The sequence below is a fragment of the Camelus ferus genome, chromosome 34 (genome assembly GCF_009834535.1).
Source record: "Camelus ferus isolate YT-003-E chromosome 34, BCGSAC_Cfer_1.0, whole genome shotgun sequence".
NCBI classification, from domain to species: Eukaryota; Metazoa; Chordata; class Mammalia; order Artiodactyla; family Camelidae; genus Camelus; species Camelus ferus.
The window spans coordinates 15,300,449-15,309,341 of NC_045729.1; the positions used below are offsets into that span (position 1 = coordinate 15,300,449).

The following is an 8,893-nucleotide window of genomic DNA, read 5'->3' on the forward strand; positions in this document are numbered from 1 at the left end:
AGTCTATATGTCTACGAAAATCCTGCTGGATTTTGATGGAAATTGCACTGAACCTATAGATCACTTTGGGAAGAACTGATATTTTTAGTATGTTAAGTCTTCAAATCCATGAATACAATCTTTGCCTCCATTTATATGTAGTTTTTCTCTCATTCTGTATCAGCACTTCAAAATTTCAGCATTCCTATCTAGAATACGTTTTAATTTTATACATAAGTATTTCACTTTCTTTGGAATGATTATAGATGCTACTGTGTTTTTGTTTCCACATGTTAATTGTTAGTATATAATAAATGATTTATATTTGTGTGTTAAACTTGTATCGTGCAACTTGCTGGACCCACTTAATTCTAAGGGTTTGCTATTTTTTATATTTTGAGGTGTTTTCTACATAGATAATCTTGTGATCTGCAAATTGAGCCAGTTTTCTTTCTAATCTGTATGTCTTATTATTTTTATTTTATTTTTATTTTTATTTTTATCTTATTGTATCACCTAGAACTTTCACTCTGATGTTGAATACTGATGGAGAGAGAGGACATAATTACTTTGTTCCTGATATTAAGGAGAAATCATTTAGTCTTTCATCATTAAATATGATGTTAGCTGTAATTTTTTTTTTTTTTTTTTGGTAGATGATGTTTATTGAGTTGAAGTGCTTCCCCTATTCCTAATTTTCTGAGAGTTTTTAATCAAGTTTTCCCCTGGTTCCTTTAGGTGACTTTCTGTTGTATCCTAGAACTTTGGCTATTATGTTTGGAAACTTGGGAACTATTTATTTTTATTTTATTTTAGACTGCCTGTCTAAACAGGCAGCCATCCTGTTTAGACTTAGCATGCATGTTCTGACGTACTGTTGTGATCAGTGGTTCCAATGACATTCTAATTTTCAGAGACTTTCCAGTGTTATTTTGATCTCCTTGGTTGATCTGGTGCCACAAAGGTTCCCTTGGTCTCTGCTGGTGCTGCTTTATGGGGCAGAAGGACTTTCCCAAGCTGCTCAGCCTGGCCTATCTCATTGGAGGAAGTGAGATTCCACCCCACAGAGATGAAGGAAGCTTCATAGATGGTGATGAATTCACCTTTACTGGTGTTCCTGGCCATATGGTGTCTCTGGGTGGGACAGGGGGGTCTCAGATCTGGAAGAATGAGAGCTTTCCTTAGCTGCTCATGTCACTGGGTCCACTAGGTCCCCTTTGCTGGTGCTGCTGGACTCCCCTGGAGTTGTCAGTGGGAAGCTATCCATCAGGGAGAGGAAAGAGACTACCTGGGTTGCCTTTTATCATTAGATTGGGGAATCAGGAAATGCCAAATCATAGTAACTTTCTTCTGTTGGGTGTCATGGGAAGGGAACACAGAATTCTCTGACAGTTTTAGTTCTCCAGTCCTGGGGTCCCAAATCTTAAAACATTCTCCACAGGTAGTTCCCTGAGTTATTTCCAGACAAAGATCAGGGACAGATGTGTCTACACCAGCTTGTCCTACAGGAAGTCATGGTCCCACCAACATTTTCCATCGAACTCCCCTTGCAGTAAATCTAATCTAAACTCACTTTTGACCTTGCTTCTCTTCTTTTCCATTTTTATTACTCTGGGTCTTTCTGTTTCTTGCTTTCCTTCTGTTCTTGGGTCATCTCTGCTCTTGAGGTCTCAATACACTCTCTGGTTATTACATTATATTCTGAGAAACACCAGAAGTCCAATTCTAATATTCTAATATTCTGACTGGAATATTAAGAGCATCCAATTTTCAAAATGAAACAGCCTCCATGGGCATTCCCACTGAAAAGATTTAAACACCAGCCCTAAATCTGTTTCACATATTGCAAAATAACAGCTGTACACACATGGGACATCCTTTCCAATGAACAAACATTGAGATATATTTCTAGTTTATTTATTTCATAATCAGAACATTAGCCTAATGAACAATGACCTCAAATGAGTTTAAATATAACTTGCATCATTGCTGTGTTTAACACGGGTGCCCTTTATCTCAAGTGTTTCCAGATGACTTTCAGAAGAGTGTTTCATTGCTAAACTCTCCTTGACTCAGAGCCAAGAAACTCAGAAGAGTATTAAGTACACTCCATAACATAGCAGGACTACATGTTTTTAAGTAAACTGGCCACAAACTATTAAGGGTAAATATGGTGTTTAAAAAAATACACAACAGAAAAATATGTCACTCAAAAATGTATTTATTTTATTTAATACAAAATAATAGCATCCCCACCATCCGCTAGGGAGTACACAAAGCACAGACAACATGGTGAAGGAAAAGCACTGTAGTTTCTCCCCACAGGTAAATCCTACTTCTGCACCCACTGTGTGCCTCCGGCCACTCTCCTCAAGTGGGCGCCCAGTTTGTCCCAGCTCTCATTGTTGCAGAAAAATGTGTTACAGCTCGGTGTTACAGCTCCGTTGTGACAGCAATCTGGATCTGAGCGAGAGACCAAGCAACACTCAGAGAGTTCGAGAACTCGGCTTTATTATGCCAGCAGGCCCACAGGAGTTAACACTCCAAGCTCTGGACCCCATCTGTAGGTTTACACAGGCCTTTATCATATGCAAATAAAGTATAACAAGTTGACCAACTAGGAATAAGCTTTGTAGAAATAGACCAATCAGGAGTGAGAGAAATACCCAATCAGGAGTGAGCTCCATGCAAATGAAGTACAACAAATGGACCAATCAGAAGTGAGAGTAATAACCAATCGGGAGTGAAGGAAACAACCAATCAGAAGTGAGCTCAGGGAACCAATAGAATTTTAGGGGTAAGTAAGCCGTTCCAGAGGCAAAAAGTGAGATAGAGCTTCCCGGTCAAGGAACCAGATGGTGCTGGCAGGAGAGTAGTGGCCCTGCCTGGGGGTCCTGCTGGTCTTTTCATGGGGCTTCCTGCCTCATCATGACCACAGCTTACGGTGTGATGAGCATCCTGTTCCATGAGAGGTGGTCTGAACCACATATCCCAAGAAAGGCTGCCTGGTGGTAGACTGTGAGTAATTCTCAGTCAGCAAGCGTGTGTACATTTATGTATTGCTTTCATGAAAACAGGAACCTGTTTTCATGAAAGCAAAGATCAGATAAGGGGAAACCATGCATAAAGTCACAATTTTTAAATGTGTTATTTCATCCTGATTATAAAATTATACTCACTTAAGAAATTTTTGAAATTCCCAAAGAGTATATGAAGAAAAATTAAATTCAATCATTAGAGAAGCATCATTAAATAATTGCGAAATGAGAAAACTGATTAAGAAAGAGCAACAGAATGTAATGAGGTTTAGATGGGGGAAATAAACGCCATGAGAACACAGGAATGGGGAAACACAACCTGATGTAAAGATCGGAAAGTACCTCCAAGGAAGGTGATGTTTAAATTAAGACTCGAGATGAGCCAAGCAAAGGACTTCCTTATGGCTGCAGATCGCTGCTCACTGGGCACAACCAAAGATGATCTGCACCTCAGTCTTCACTCTCTGCGGGACTTCAGCTCTTTGACCCTGCAGCAGCCAACGTGGCTAGATATAATTCCAGTTACTCCCGAATAGCTGTGCCCTGATTGCTTCTACACGTTGCTGGAACAGCAAGATTATTCCCAATGGTTGTGAACACCATGGACTTTCTGTACAAGCCCTGGTTTGACAAGTTGCACCCTCTGGAACAGTCCCACAAGTTGGGGTTCTGTGCGCTAGCAGAAAAATTGCTCGGCATATGATCACTTTTCTTCACTTTTTAATGGCAATTTGGAGGCAGGGGTAGAGATTTTAAAGAAAATGACTAAGAGGAGAAGATAGAAAACATTGACATAATTATATTTTATGACCTTGATTACCATGAGGAGTTTGGGTTGTATACTGAAAGTAAAGGAGAAGTCATTAAAAGATTTTTCAAAGGAGTGACCCATTCATATTTTGCATTAGAACAAACATTTTGATTACAATGTAAAGAAAGAGTCAGAACAAATTTAAAGTGGAAGAATGAGTAAGTCCCAAATTATGCAGATTTCTCTTTCTGTTGCAAGCCATGTATTTTGGAGGCTTGTTCCTATGAAGAAATGTTTCCCACATGAATTTTCAATGATTAATTCAACCAGTAATGATTTCCACTGAAACATTAGAAACTGATTTATACAATGGACAGACTTCCTGCTGGGGGCAAAGGAAAATAACAACTTAACATCACTTAGACATTCCCACAGGGGTGGCATAAGTATTGGGGCCATTTTTACTTTTATTTCCGTTGAGCAATAATGGAAGAACAACAACTATTTAAATATTTACTATGAGGCAGATACAGTGGGAAGAGACTTTGATCTCTTAGCTCATTTGAATCTTAAAATTAGCCACTATATTAATCTTTCACATGAAGAAACTCCGCTTTGAGGGGCTTTGTAAATTATCAAGGTCACAGCTGGTAAGAAGTGGAATCCAAGCTTTAGATTTATGGATTGGAAACCAGTTTATAAGAGAATATTAGGTCAGTAAGGGTTGGAGTCTGACTCAGATATCATCTGTGAGCTAGTCACACTCAGTTTATCAATATGAACTTTTTTTTACTTTCCAGATTTCTGTGGAAATTTAGCTTCCTCTATGAGAAAGACAGCAGAAACTAAGAAATGAGATAGAATCTTGTAGTCATGAAGGCATATATATTTGAGACACTGTGCTCATCTCTGAGGACACAGAAGTGAACTAGACATATTCTCCGTGAGATAAAATGCAGTGTAAGGCAAAAAGTATCAAATACATAGTCTCTAATATATATAACATAAATATAAAATATATATAAATATATACAAAATTGTGCAGAATTATAAGAGGAAATTGACAAATACACCAGTGAAATGGGAGAAATGTAAGTACATAAAGAAAAACGATGTATTCCCCCCGACTTTATCTTTTTTTTTGAAATACAGTCAGTTTACAATGTGTCAGTTTCTGGTGCACAGCATAATGTTTCAGTCATACGTACGCATACATATATTTGTTCTCATAGTCTTTGTCGTTAAAAGTTACGACATGATATTGAATATAGTTTCTGGTGCTATACAGAAGAAACTTGTATATCTATTTCTTATTTTATTTTATATATAGTAGTTAATATTTGCAAATCTCAAACTCTCAATTTATCCCTTCTCACCTCCTTGGCCCCTGGTAGCCATAAGTTTGTTTTCTATGTCTGTGAGTCTGTTTCTGCTTTGTAAATAAGTTTTTTTTTCTTTTTTTTTTTTTTTTTTTTTTTTTAGATTCCACATATAAATGATATCATGTGGTAATCTTCTTTAAAGAGAAAGTATATATTCTAAATTGCTATTTCATCCTTTTTGGGACTCATCAGTACAGTGTAGCTAGGATATAAAAATTTAAAACATTTTATTTCTAAAGCTCAATCATATATGAACAGTACTAAGATTGGGTATTGAATGCCTAAAGACTTCACATAATTAATTATTTGTCATTTAATTGGAATAAAAGCAGGACTTTAAATCCAATAAAGGGTAAAATAAAGATGGGTATTTGTTCATAGATACAACATTTATTTAGCACACTAATTTAAAGCATAAATACTGAGAATTCTTTACAAGAAGCAAAGTCCCTTTACGCAGGAGGAGGGATGATACCATCTTCCAGACCATCCTCTCTATCCCCGACAAATCTGCCCAGTGTCCCCACTTACCTAACTACTTAATATTGTCTTGCTACAAATCCAGTTCCTTTCTGTGTAGGTCCTGGCGCTGCTAATTCCGTTGTCACTCAGATAGGCATATTCCCCAATCCCTGTGATGGCAAACCTAAAACCAAACACAAAAATATTAACAACAATGATAACAAAAAATCACAGGTGGGTCACCTACATTTATTCCCCTTCTATGTTCTATTATCCTAGGTAAAAATACCTACTCCAGGTATTTTTAATGTGAACGAGAGAAAAGTGAAAATCTGTCATTCACATTACTTCTTAAATATACACCATTTCTGTATTCCGTTCCTTTTATAGTCTCTTGAATATCGCGAGATTAGCATCACCGATAACACACCCAGCTGGTACCGGGCAGGTGTTTAACGAGTGCTTGCTGTTGTAGCCAAGTGAGCTGTGGCCTTCGGGGGCCTTCAGTGAAGCTCATTCTCAGGGTCTCCTCACCTGCTTCATGCACGTGTGGAAACAACAGTGTTTACTTACTAGTCAATTCGTTAGAGGGTTGAGCTTTGATTGAAGGAAGCAAAGGAGCCCCTCCATTTTATCTGCTCCAATGCAACGGTTACATGCACATTACTCCCACTGAGATGTTCACAATCCAAGGAGCGGTTACCAAGTTCCCTCCGGTGAGAAAACCTTAGGAGGGTTTCCCACTGGCTCCCTGACCACCTCCTCTAACGGGGAGACGCAGCAGCTGGGAGAGTGGACTCCAGAGCCTGTGGGTGGCGAGTGTTCAGTGGCTTCCTGGGATTGCAGGACCTCCGTCGTGCACCAGCGTCTCCCTCCACATTCTTAATAAAAATCTCAGCGCAGTTTAAGTCAGCCGGCGAAAGTGGCAGAATCATGTCAAATGTCATCTTCACATGAAAGATTTCAGCTGAAGTCACAATAAGGCAAGTTTTTTCAAAGGCAAAGCTAATAAATGGAAGAGTAGGTGAGGGATTTATATTTCTTACCCCATAGTGAAATAGCTTCCCATGATGTTAAATTTATTTTCACAGGACACAATTCACATGCAAAACCACACGTCAACTCCATGGAAGGAAAAGAAATCTAAAAACGTACGGGGCGTTATATGCACTGCTGTCTGTACACTTCCAAACGTGACGTGGTGATTCTCTGCTAAGGCCGATCCAGTGGTCAGGAGCGCCTTTGTATCTTCTCAGGAAATTCTGTTATAAGACACAGAAAGTAAAAACATGTCTCTTTCACACTTCTCTTGAGTCTCTCTTCCCTCTGGCCTCCTTCTCCCTTTGGGTGGGAGCCTCGTAATAACTGAGAAGCTTCGCCTTCGGAGACAGCCCAGTCTTCAATTCTCAGCTTACGTCACCCAAATATCTCTGAGCCTCAATTACTTTAAAGTGACCATCCATCCCAACTTGACTCAGGAAGTCCCAGTTTACGTCTGTGGTTCCAACATAATATTAATATTAATATTGTCACTCCCCCAAATGTCCCAATTTGGGTGATAAATTACACAATTACCATGTTTCTTGGTACAATGGGAAGAATGTCTGGTCTCACAGGTTAACTGTGAGGATGACAAGTAAGAATGTATCCAACTTGTCTCACAGAGTTTCAGGCAGAGAATACACCCCCAACAAATGTTAGGCGCCATCATGCAGCCCCCGCCACCACGTCTGCCCAGACCGGGCTCCTTCCTCCTCTTCCAGCTGCAACCTGACGCAGCCGGTCCTTCGCGGGGGGGCTAAGGATTCACCAAAGACCGTGATCCTAAAATATTTCTTACCAGCTCCTCCTTGGTTTCAAACTGAGCAAGACCAGCTTCTAACGAGGCACAGAACATCTGGCTGAATGTCCAATTCCTTGAGTCTTCAGAAAAATAAAAGCACTTACGCCCAAATCCAATCCATCATTCTGGGCAGATAACACACGGAACGCACTCTGTGTTTCTTCCTAAAACTTGGACAGACACAGTGAATGACAATAAATACACTTTCTCATCCCTTTTATCTATTTTCCCACTTACCATCCTGAGTTCAGTCTTATTTTTTTACACGTGTGTACAGATGTATATACATGTGTGTATGTGCATGTGTATATATACAACCAAATTCCAAAGTGAGGTGCTTAAAGAAAAACACGCCCAAATACCAACTGGACTCTTGGAATTTTATGGCCTTTGCTAATACCAATTTGTTTTTCATAAAATCTGAACAGGGGCTACTTTCTACAGGTAGACAGATTGTTAGAAATGCATGGATTTCTCCCAATAAATAGTTTTCTTTTATACATATTTCTTTACATAATTTCCTTCATCATCCATCATCTCATTCTGCATCCTGAAGTAGAGCCCCAAGTGCCTGGCTCTGTAATGCATCCTCCGGGCGCTGTCCCGCTCTTGGCGGCGTGCGGGACTGCTACTGACAAACGTTTCTAACGCCTCTTGGAACGCTGCCAGCGTCAACCGTTTATAAAACACCGACTGCAACACAGTAGGGAGAAACGTGGCTGCATTTCACTCCTTGCCAATACAGCAGGCCTTCTGAGATCAGTGTCCCTTTTCTGGTTTCCGGGAGAATACAACATTGAGAGCCCATGATCACTTGCCAAGTGCAAGCTAGTGCACTTTTCCTAAATCATTTTATTATATTGAGGATTTGCCTTGGAAGAGAATGTGCTCCAGAAACTAGTATGTGAGTAAATCTTTATCTTTATACGGTGATCTTTTACCCCTGAGTTCAGTCCTGAAGTATGCACGTTCGATGGTTGCTTTCCTAAGTCATCAGTAACAGTCTTACCCGGGTCCACTGGACTTCAAGCCACGTACCTGTGCATATGAGTTTCCTGGGGGAACGCAGACAACGATGGCTTTAAGGAACTCAGTTTCTATAGCATTTAACTTCTGTAGTACTCTCTCCGGGCATCATACAGACTCCCCTTTCCCACCTCCTCCTTGATATTACCCCTTCTGCCTCTTGACAAAAGAAAGGCAAACTCCTTCCCTTCCCTAAATTGTAGTCTGTACATTTCTATATATGGTACGTTTCTAAGGGGGTATAAAGCCTCCTGGTGGACAAGACATCACACAGTTCAAAGATTGATTCCAGTGCCAAAAATACAATGTAGGGTTTCCTGTAGTTTTCTGTTTTCTATGTATTTCTGTTGAATAGGTATAAAAATATTTTGGCCCTCGTTAGATGCTCTGAAAACAGCAAGATTTCAGAGTG

The 8,893-nt window shown here is 39.7% G+C and overlaps 2 long non-coding RNA genes across 4 annotated transcripts in view; one reads left to right on the forward strand and one right to left on the reverse strand.

Moving 5' to 3' along the window:
* LOC116661271 overlaps window positions 1-6,837 on the forward strand; it is a 23,108-nt gene extending 16,271 nt beyond the window's left edge. Inside the window, exon 3 of the long non-coding RNA XR_004317089.1 lies at window positions 6,704-6,837. This is a non-coding gene — a long non-coding RNA (uncharacterized LOC116661271). The remainder of the gene's footprint in view (window positions 1-6,703) is intronic.
* LOC116661270 lies at window positions 2,185-7,494 on the reverse strand. Of its 3 annotated transcripts, none has more exons than XR_004317087.1 (4): window positions 7,453-7,494; window positions 5,682-6,874; window positions 2,923-3,505; window positions 2,185-2,442 (listed from the first exon to the last, which is right to left on the reverse strand). It is a non-coding gene; the product is annotated as an uncharacterized LOC116661270 (long non-coding RNA). The 3 variants fall into 3 exon arrangements; XR_004317088.1 differs by lacking the exon at window positions 2,185-2,442 and having other exon boundaries at window positions 2,780-3,505; window positions 5,682-5,796; window positions 6,186-6,874; XR_004317086.1 differs by lacking the exon at window positions 2,185-2,442 and having other exon boundaries at window positions 2,780-3,505.
* Between the last annotated feature and the right edge of the window lie 1,399 nt (window positions 7,495-8,893).